This window comes from Macrobrachium nipponense, chromosome 44 (assembly GCF_015104395.2).
Source record: "Macrobrachium nipponense isolate FS-2020 chromosome 44, ASM1510439v2, whole genome shotgun sequence".
NCBI lineage: Eukaryota > Metazoa > Arthropoda > Malacostraca > Decapoda > Palaemonidae > Macrobrachium > Macrobrachium nipponense.
In genome coordinates, this window is record NC_087221.1 from 32,479,773 (window position 1) to 32,490,690 (window position 10,918).

The following is a 10,918-nucleotide window of genomic DNA, read 5'->3' on the forward strand; positions in this document are numbered from 1 at the left end:
TACCGTAATACATAGATCCTATAAAGACAATATTTTGTATAAAGCACCATCGCTTCTCATTTTCATAGTACCTGAAGACACTGATGATGTTGTTTCTTGGGTAGTACCGTATCCTGAGCTGTCACCTACCCTCACGAACACGAGGCATCATTATGGGCATGCCCTCCATGCCCAGGGCAGGTTTGTGTTAGTCCCGTTGTCTCATTATTTTCAACATAGTAATTAATTTTAGGTTTCTGTAAAAGGAAACTATTGTACCGGCTTTGTCAGTCCGTCCGCCCTCAGATCTTATAACCTACTGAGGCTAGATGGCTGCAAATTGGTATATTGATCATCCACCATCCAATCCAGTCATCAAACATACCGAATGGCAGCCCTATATCCTCTTAGGAAGTTTTTATGTTATTTAAGGTTAAAGTTAGTCATAATCGTGCTTCGGGCAGCGCTATAGGTAACAACAACATAGGCCACCACCGGACCGTGGCTGAGTTTCATGAGCCGCGGCAAAGAGTTTCATGGTCCGTAGCTGAGGCCACCACCGGATAGAAAACGGGACTGCGCCGAAGAAACCGGCGCATTTTTTACTTTATTTTTTAAATCATGGGTTACGAAGGCGCCGTTTATTTCGTTAAAGAAACGTAGATAGGTCTGCTTTGTTTGATTTTCATACAGCCCCCGTCCCCATCATCCCGCCCCCCCCCCCCCCCCCCCCCCCCCCCCCCCCCCCCCCCCCCCCCCCCCCCCACCCACAAAAAAAACCTTAATAATTGAATCTTCACAACTTGAAAAGTTTTTCCCAACCCAAGATCTTTGCTAATCGACTTGCAGGAGGCGAAGATATTCGAAAATGTAGGTAGACAGAAACTGGATGAAACGGGAATTAATCAGCTAAACTATTTTATGGCTAAGGAGCCAGAGAGAGAGAGAGAGAGAGAGAGAGAGAGAGAGAGAGAGAGAGAGAGAGAGAGAGAGAGAGAGAGAGAGAGAGTTTTAGTAGTGAAATATAGCACGTGATGTCCTTAGACTTACCGGTACCCAAACGCTCTTCGAAGAAATTGATTTTCTCTAAATTTTAAATATTAAAGGATCCGCTTAGAAAAATAGAAAAATAAAATAAAAAACATATAAAAATAGAAATGCTGATGAGGCCTGCCCAGTTCTTATTTATACTTCTGTATGTAAACTACAAGATCTGCAAGTTTCAATTAAAAAAAAGCTAGTAATACAAGTCGGAATTAAAAAAGATTATAATCATTCTTGAATACCAAAGAAAGACGAACTTAGAAAAGTTATTTTTGAAGTGGTATAAAAAAATAGGTTTTATTAATATAAAATATTATTAAATACCATGAGTACGACAGACAATCAAAGGAACGTATTATTTATATTCCACCCTTAATTAATAATGATTCTCCAAATAAACGAAGTTTCTCACTGAAGTTTCTGTCTGAAGCGAATCGTGCTCATTGGCTGCTAGCACAATCATGGCGGTGGCTGGCGCTACTAAAAATAATGGCGGTGATCAAAGGGCGCTACTGGGGCTAGTTTCTTTTGGCAGCTATTGTTAGCAAAGGCCCCAGGAGAGATTAATAAGGCAACCGATTGCTGCGTGGAGTTGCTTCAACGCAGTCGTTGTGGTTTTATTGCTAGCAATATGGTTGTTCTTCAGAAACGAGATTTGAGCTATTTTAGCTCTAGTACGACTTAACTTTTCTTTTCTTTTAATTTACTGGTGTTTCTTTTCGTTCGTTTTACTAATTAAGACAACAACAAGGACGAAGACGATGATGATGCTTATTTACACACACACACACACACACACACACACACACACACACACACACACACACACACATATATATATATATATATATATATATATATATATATATATATATATATATATATATATATATATAAAGAATTTCATGGTCGCTTTTTTCATCAGATATGTATGTAATTGTAACAACCACAATGCCTTCTTAACCTCACGAATTCGTCTCACCTTCTGGATACGCTTGTCGCTACACAGCCTCGAACACACAACACACTCACACACACACACACACACACACACACACACACACACACACACTATATATATATATATATATATATATATAAACATACAAACATACACATATACTGCTATCCCCTTTTTTTCCTGTTTATAAATACTTCAGCAAACCGTATTGGGAAAGTCGTTCGAACAATACCGCATTCTTCCATAAGTTGCGAAAGTACAAACGCAAGCACACTGCCAAAGCACAACACCTGCTGGTCGTTTTCTCCGCTTCTTTTTCACTTCGCGATGAATTCCTGCTTGGTCCGACACTGCCTTCAATTGCCTACAGTTCGGAACGCACGCTTGAGTGATCATTTACAGAGATTCTGAGATATGCAGAGATTCGGCCGCCATTATAATGTTATAATGTCACTAAACATTCACCGCCATGCGGTATCGAGTCGTTTTGTAATTGCAAATTCACTTGTAAGACGAAATATTGTGAACAATATTAAAAATGGGCAATTTCTTTGCTTTGTTTGTTTCTGTTTGTTCAGATTTTCACTCTCTCTCTCTCTCTGTCTCTCTCTCTCTCTCTCTCTTTTTTTTCTCTTCTCTCTCTCTCTCTCTCATAGTTCCGTTGATTCATTATTTTGTCTTGAATCCAGTCGATTATCTATATCTTTGTTTCTTTAACTCACCTCTCTCTCTCGCTCTCTCTCTCTCTCTCTCTCTCTCTCTCTCTCTCTCTCTCTCTCATAGTTCCGTTCTTTCATTATTTTGTCTTGAATCCAGTCGATTAACTCTCTCTCTCTCTCTCTCTCTCTCTCTCTCTCTCTCTCAAAACATCGATTTACTCCATCCTCTAAAAGTGAACGTCATAACAAGCAAGTGTGATGAATGTGCTGTGTTCAGAACTGCCGTCGTTTATTACAGAAAAAGAGTCCACTAATGTTTCCCTTTGACATTCATCCTCTCTACACATCCATACAGTAAGTCTGACACGCTGCAAAAATAACCAAAGCTAATGGTCCTTCCTCCATTTCAAGCAGCTCTTCTACGGTTTGTTGACAAGTTTTTGTAACAATCTGGTTTCTAATTCTCCACCTTTCGCAATATTGTTTACTCACGTTCTTTTTTTTCCTTTTATTTTTAGTGGCACCAATAATGCCTTTCTTCAGTTACGAGCGAAGACTTTGATGTACCGTGGCTAAAAACATGTGCGGCTGTCTCTTTTGACACATCTACGCTTTTTCCCGTCAGCTTCGGTCACTGCCAAAACAGTTTCCTTTCATAAGTCATCATCTCCACGCCTTTTTTCGAAATTAATAGTACTACCAACGATGCGTCTTCACTTTGGGCTGTCTCCTTAACAAACTTTAAGGTTGGTGCTAGCGCTATATATAGTAAACATACATAGTTCTTTTCCTGTTTGCCGATTTAAGTTCATTTTGCTTTACTGGTTCAAAAGCTTAATCTAAAATTTCTTAATTCAAAGACAAAATGGAAACAATCTTTCCTTCTTATCTTGTTGTCAAGATGCGATACAGATTCATCGTTGTGTCTTAGCATCTATCTATCTATCGGCCTGAATCCTCTTGCCAATCTTGGCATCGATGGATGCGGGAAGCCTGCTTATAAATGTCCCAGTTAATAAAATTACATAAATGACAATTCGAGAAATACTTCCTCCGGAAGCGACCCCCTTTCCCCGCCAGACTGAGGAGGATGTTCGAGTAGCTCTGTTTGATGTCATCGAACACTTTACATCGTCAAACAGACGATGGATCCGAAAGTATCCTATTTCGACGTACTAAAATGACGACAACGAACTCAATTAATGTCTGGTTGAAAACCTCTCAGAGGACATTCTCCTGTCTCATGTTTCGCAACAGAATCATAAGACGATGACAGACGCCTTGCCTTACCTTCCTTGATGAAACGACAGACGTCAATTCTAGAAGCCCATGACTTAGGACTTCATTATATGAGAAACCCTAGGATGCTGGAAAGGTGCTGACTGTGATCTTCGGCAGGAGTGTAGTCACCACATCCGTCAGGAGAACATTCCCTCATTACAGCACCTGAAGAAGAAATACATAAATATAAATTATATGAATTTTACGGCTTTAAGGACACCAGCAATGACAAAAAAGAAAAGAATGGATACATCCAAGATGAACCTCAGTGTATGAACACACACAAGCACACAGACCACACACACACACACACACACACACACATACACACACACACACACACACACACATATATATATATATATATATATATATATATATACATATCCATATTAGTGTGGGTTTCTATATATACAAACATATATACATTTATATATACATATCCCCACTTATGCATATAAATATATATATATATATATATATATATATATACTATATATATATATATATATATATATATATAATAAGAAGGCGTTCTTCCTATGTAAAGTTATTATGAAATATCATTCTAAAAATGCCCTTAGTAAGGATTCTGCTGTTGAAAATCACCCGCTCCCTCATCTCTTTCGCAAGTAATCTACGAGAGAGTCAGGAAACAAAAGGGATTTAATTTCCAGAAAAGTAATATTTATAATATTAATAATTTCTTGCTACGAGAAGTCCCTTAGTCCTTTTCCATTCTCGTCTACAGATTCCTCCGTCAAAATGATGAGAATAATCTCAGGTTGTTTATCACCAATCTCCGGTTGCTTACCAGGGATTGTCCACACCACTCTCAGGCTGTTTACCAGAGATTGTCCTCACCAATCTCAGGTTGTTTACCAGCGATGTCCTCCACCGCTCTCAGCGTTTTGTACCAGAGATTGTCTCATCCAATCTCAGGTTTTTACCAGAGATTGTCCTCACCCAATCTCAGGTTGTTTACCAGCAGATTTGTCCTCACCAATCTCAGGTTGTTTACCAGAGATTGTCCCCCTCACAATCTTTCAGGTTGATGTTTACCAGATATTGTCCTCACTAATCTCAGGTTGTTTACCAGAGATTGTCCACATCAATCTAAGGATGTTTACCAGAGATTGTCCTCACCAATCTCAGGTTGTTTACCAGAGATTGTCCACATCAATCTCAGGATGTTTACCAGAGATTGTCCTCACCAATCTCAGGTTGTTTACCAGACATTGTCCACATCAATCTCAAGTTGTTTATCAGAGATTGTCCTCACCAGTCTCAGGAAGTTTACCAGAGATTGTCCACACCAATCTCAAGATGTTTACCAGAGATTGTCCTCACCAATCACATCAGGATGTTTTGTAACCAGAGATTGGTCCTCACTAAATCTCAGGTTGTTTTACCAAGATTGTCCTCACCAATCTTAGGTGTTTACGTAGAGATTGTCCTCACCACTCTTCAGGTTTGTTTACCTAGAGATTGTCCTCACCAATCTCAGGATTGTTTACCAGAGATTGTCCCTCACCAATCCTCAGGGATGTTTTTACCAGAGATTGTCCTCCCAATCTCCGGTTTGTTTCCCTAAGGTTGTGCTCCCAATCTCAGGTTGTTTACCTAGAGATTTTCCCCACCAATCTTAGTTGTTTACCTAGAGATTTGTCCTCACCATCTCAGGTTTTTTACCAGAGTTGTCCTCCTAATCGCAGTTGTTTCCGGAGGATTTGGTTTCCACCGTCCACTCTCCAGGTTCCTGTTTTACCTTCGTCACTCTCAGGTTGTTTTAGGCCAGAGATTTGTCCTCACGAATCTCCGGATTTATACTAGAGATTGTCTTCGCTCCAATCTCGGTTGTTTGGTTTAACCAGAAGATTGTGCCCTCACCAATCTCAGGTTTGGTTTACAGGAGATTGTTCCCCACACCAATCTTAGGTTGTTTACTAGAGATTGTCCTCACCAATCTCAGGTTGTTTACCAGAGATTGTCCTCACTAATCGCAGGTTGTTTACCAGAGATTGTCCACGTCAATCTCAGGTTGTTTACCACGTCAATCTCAGGTTGTTTACCAGAGATTGTCCTCACGAATCTCAGGATGTTTACTAGAGATTGTCTTCGCCAATCTCAGGTTGTTTACCAGAGACTGTCCTCACCAATCTCAGGTTGTTTACTAGAGATTGTCCCCCACCAATCTCTGGTTGTTTACCAGAGATTGTCCTCACCAACCTCACGTTGTTTACCAGATTGTCCTCACCAATCTCAGGTTGTTTACCAGAGATTGTCCTCACAAATCTCAGGTTGTTTACCAGAGATTGTCCCCACCAATCTCAGGATGTTTACCAGAGATTGTCCTCACCAATCTCAGGTTGTTTACCAAAGATTGTCCTCACCAATCTCAGGATGTTTACCAGAGATTGTCCTCACCAATCTCAGGTTGTTTAATAGAGATCGTCCTCAACAATCTCAGGTTGTTTACCAGAGATTGTCCTCACCAATCTCAGGTTGTTTACCAGAGGTTGTCCTCACCAATCTCATGATGTTTACCAGAGATTGTCCTCACCAATCTCAGGATGTTTACCAGAGATTGTCCTCACCAATCTCAGGTTGTTTACCAGAGATTGTCGACACCAATCTCAGGATGTTTACCAGAGATTGTCCCCACAAATCACAGGTTGTTTACCAGAGATTGTCCATAACAATCTCAGGTTGTTTACCAGAGATTGTCACATCAATCTCAGGTTTTTTTACCAGAGATTGTCCACATCAATCTCAGGTTGTTTACCAGAGATTGTACACATCAATCTCAGGTTGTTTACCAGAGATTGTCACATCAACCTCAGGTTGTTTACCAGAGATTGTTCACATCAATCTCAGGTTGTTTACCAGAGATTGTCCAAATCAATCTCAGGTTGTTTATCAGAGATTGTCCTCACCAATCTCAGGTTGTTTACCAGAGATTGTCCTCACCAATTTCAGGTTGTTTACCAGAGATTATCCTCACTAATCTCAGGTTGTTTACCAGAGATTGTCCTCAATAATCTCAGGTAGTTTACCAGAGATTGTCCTCACTAATCTCAGGTTGTTTATCAGAAATTGTCCTCATCAATCTCAGGTTGTTTACCAGAGATTGTCCACATCAATCTCAGGTTGTTTACCAGAGATTGTCCTCACTAATCTCAGGTTGTTTGCCAGAGATTGTCCTCACCAATCTCAGGTTGTCTATCAGAGATTGTCCTCACCTATCTTAGGTTGCTTACCAGAGATTCTTCTCACCAATCTCAGGTGGTTTACCAGAGATTGTCCTCACCAGTCTCAAGTTGTTTATCAGAGATTGTCCTCAATAATCTCAGGTTGTTTACCAGAGATTGTCCTCACCAATCTCAGGTTGTTTACCAGAGATTGACCTCAATAATCTCAGGTGGTTTGCCAGAGATTGTTCTCACCAATCTCAGGATGTTTACCAGAGATTGTCCTCACCACTCTCAGTTGTTTACCAGAGATTGTCCTCAATAATCCCAGGTTGTTTACCAGAGATTGTCCTCACCAGTCTCAAGTTGTTTACCAGAGATTGTCCATAATAATCTCAGGTGGTTTGCCAGAGATTGTTCTCACCAATCTCAGGTTGTTTACCAGAGATTGTCCTCACTAATCTCAGGTTGTTTACCAGAGATTGTCCTCACCAATCTCAGGTTGTCTACCAGAGATTGTGCTCACCTATCTCAGGTTGCTTACCAGATATTGTCCTCACTAATCTCAGGTTGTTTACCAGAGATTCTCCTTAACAATCTCAGGTGGTTTACCAGAGATTTTCCTCACCAGTCTCAAGTTGTTTACCAGAGATTGTCCCCAATAATCTCAGGTTGTTTACCAGAGATTGTCCTCACCAATCTCTGGTTGTTTACCAGAGATTGTCCTCAATAATCTCAGTTTGTTTACCAGATTGTCCTCACCAATCTCAGGTTGTTTACCAGAAATTGTCCTCACCAATCTCAGGTTGTTTACAAGATATTGTCCTAACCAATCTCAGGTTCCTTACCAGAGATTGTCCTCACCAATCTCAGGTTGTTTACCAGAGAGTGTCCTCGTCAATCTCAGGCTGTTTACCAGAGATTGTCCTCACCAATTTCAGGTTGTTTACCAGAGATTATCCTCACTAATCTCAGGTTGTTTACCAGAGATTGTCCTCAATAATCTCAGGTAGTTTACCAGAGATTGTCCTCACCAATCTCAGTTTGTTTACCAGAGATTGTCCTCACCAATCTCAGGTTGTTTACCAGAGATTGTACTCACCAATCTCAGGTTGTTTACCAGAGATTGTCCTCACCAATCTCAGGTTGTTTACCAGAGATTGTACTCACCAATCTCAGGTTGTTTACCAGAGATTGTCCTCACCAATCTCAGGTAAACGTCATTAACAATCATCTCGCGACACCACTACCAGATTGTCTTTGATCTCCTTCGCTCAAAAGCCTAATTGTTCTCTCAAAGGGAGATTTAATCTGTTCTCCCAAACAGATTGTTCCTTAACGCATTAGCAAACTAATGCGTTAGACAGAAAGGTGTTTCTGGCTAATGGGCAATTAGGAACATTTTAACGATGCTCATTTAATCGTGGAATAATCCTCTTACGCTCATCTGGCAATAACCCATTTTAATTGCACGATGCATAAAGACGTATTTGTATAAATTTACGTCTCGCTGATTCTTGATCGTAGTTGTTCGCCTTTAGGGGGAGAACTTCCTCATTCCCATGATGCTTCATGGTTGAAAGGGATGATTTGTAAAACCAATTTTTTGGATGTTATTATAGTATTAGATGTGTATGAGCACTCACATAATATAATATATGTATATATACATATACTTATATAAACACTATGTATGCATATGTATATTATGTCCTGGTACTTGATGATAAGCCATCACATTGCAGATTTACTAATAGCGACGTAGATTCATTCTTGACTATATATTCTGAAGGACGTTCAAATTTGGCAAATGAATTCGTATAACTAATAAGCAAGCAAAGCTAAGTTTTTGTTTGATTTATTTATTTACGTATTTATTAATTAACGAATTCATTTATTCATTTATCTAATTATCCACAAATTTCTTTATTTATCTATTTATTTATTCATTAACTACGTTTCCAATTCCCGCCTTTCACCAGAGGGCTTCTAAGCAAGCAGGCAGCCGCGACATCTAACGGGCGGTTCTCGCGTTTCAGGGTTGCATCCCCACACAAATACCAAGCTTTGTTTATGGATAATTAACTTGTGTTTTACATTAAAAACACGGAGAAAGTTGGCCCGGCCTGAAGGTCAGGAAGGTACTTATCCTCTTCTGTCCCTTAACGATAGCTTTTGTTGTTTGTTTTGTAACTAGGAGGTTTTTAAGTCTCATCTCGCGAGGTGGAAAGCATCACAGTTCCCGTGGCGATGTTTACCATACGCTATGGGGTGGAAGTGGACAAATGATTGCCTGAGAAAATTATTATTAATCTGGTTAGCAGCGCGAGAAACAGAGATTTAAGCTTAGTTCTTGGTTTTGCTTTCGGGAAAGACAACAATTCAATTATTATTATTTTCATTTATTATCATTATTATCATTATTATTCAGGAGACGAACCCTATACGTATGGAACAAGGCCACAGGGGCCAATGACTTGAAATTCAAATTACCCAAGTATAATGGTGTTATGGTGTTCATTATAACGAAGTTACAGCGAGCATAAAATCTGAGTTGCGTGAAGATTCATCCATCAGATTGAAATTCAGACTGATGAAGGCATCTTCAAGAATGAACGTACATAACACAAAGGCTCATAACATATACTAACAAAGTTTTTCAATACGCTCATGCTACTTATCGTAGGATCTATATTAAAAATTCTGCAAACTTTGTAAAAAAAATACGAAATATCATTTCACATTATATTATAGTATAAAATAAAGAAGCTATAGTTAGCTTTGATGCCTCAATCTCGTTCTCCCGCGTTCACGACGCACTTTATTTTTCTAGAGACAATTAAGTAAATATATCTTTACCTTGACAAATGAAGCTACTTCATTGCCTGATGAGACTTCTGTGTCGTAGAGTCATTGTTACGGACTGCTGAAGAGCAAGAGCCCGTGCCAGCATAAGGCTGGCTTAATCTATCATCATCATCATCGTAGAGTCTTGCTGTGCGTTTCATATTATTATCATTATTATATGAACCCTACTCATACGGCACATGCCACCAGGGGCCACTGGCTTGAAATTCAAGCTTCCAAAGAATATGGTGTTCATTAGGATAGGAAGAAATGTTTCTTGTGACATCTAATATATATAGACGGAGATATACTACATGAAGCCAGTTAAAGGACAAGAAAACATAAAGAACTTGATAAGGAAGTGTATATCAAAGATTAAAAAAATGATGGTTCACAGTTTTCAGACTTACTTTAACCCTCTTCGTCGTATTTGACTGGTTATTCTTGAGGGTGGACCTTATAATATTATCAGGACCAGTTACCAGAGCGATAAACCACTAAATAAACCTTAAACTTTTTAAGAGGAACCTTAATAAATTTGGATCAGTTAACTGAACGATAAACCAGTCAATAAACCTTAAACATTAACGATAAACCTTATTATATTGGGACTAGTTACCTGAACGATAAACCACTCAATAAACCTTAAACATTAACGATTAACTTTATTATATTGGGACTAGTTACCTGATCGATAAACCACTCTACTAAACCTTCAACCTTTCAAGATAAACCTTATTATATTTAGGACCAGTTACCCGAACGATAAACCACTCAATAAACCTTAAACATTAAACGATAAACCTTATTTTATTGGGACTAGTTACCTGATTGAGAAGCTACTCAATTAACCTTAAACATTAACGATAAACCTTATTACATTGGGACTAAGGTTCATATAATAAGGTTCATCTTTTCAAGATGAACCTTATTATTTAGGACCAGTTACCCGAACG

The 10,918-nt window shown here is 39.1% G+C and overlaps 1 protein-coding gene across 3 annotated transcripts in view; it reads right to left on the minus strand.

The window, feature by feature from the left end:
* The window catches only part of LOC135204155 (zinc metalloproteinase nas-15-like), a 302,727-nt gene that overhangs the window by 183,640 nt on the left and 108,169 nt on the right, over positions 1-10,918 (minus strand). For all 3 annotated transcript variants that reach the window (XM_064234185.1, XM_064234186.1, XM_064234187.1), the window contains one exon: positions 3,934-4,089. The gene's annotated coding sequence lies outside the window, so the exon portion shown is untranslated. The remainder of the gene's footprint in view (positions 1-3,933; positions 4,090-10,918) is intronic.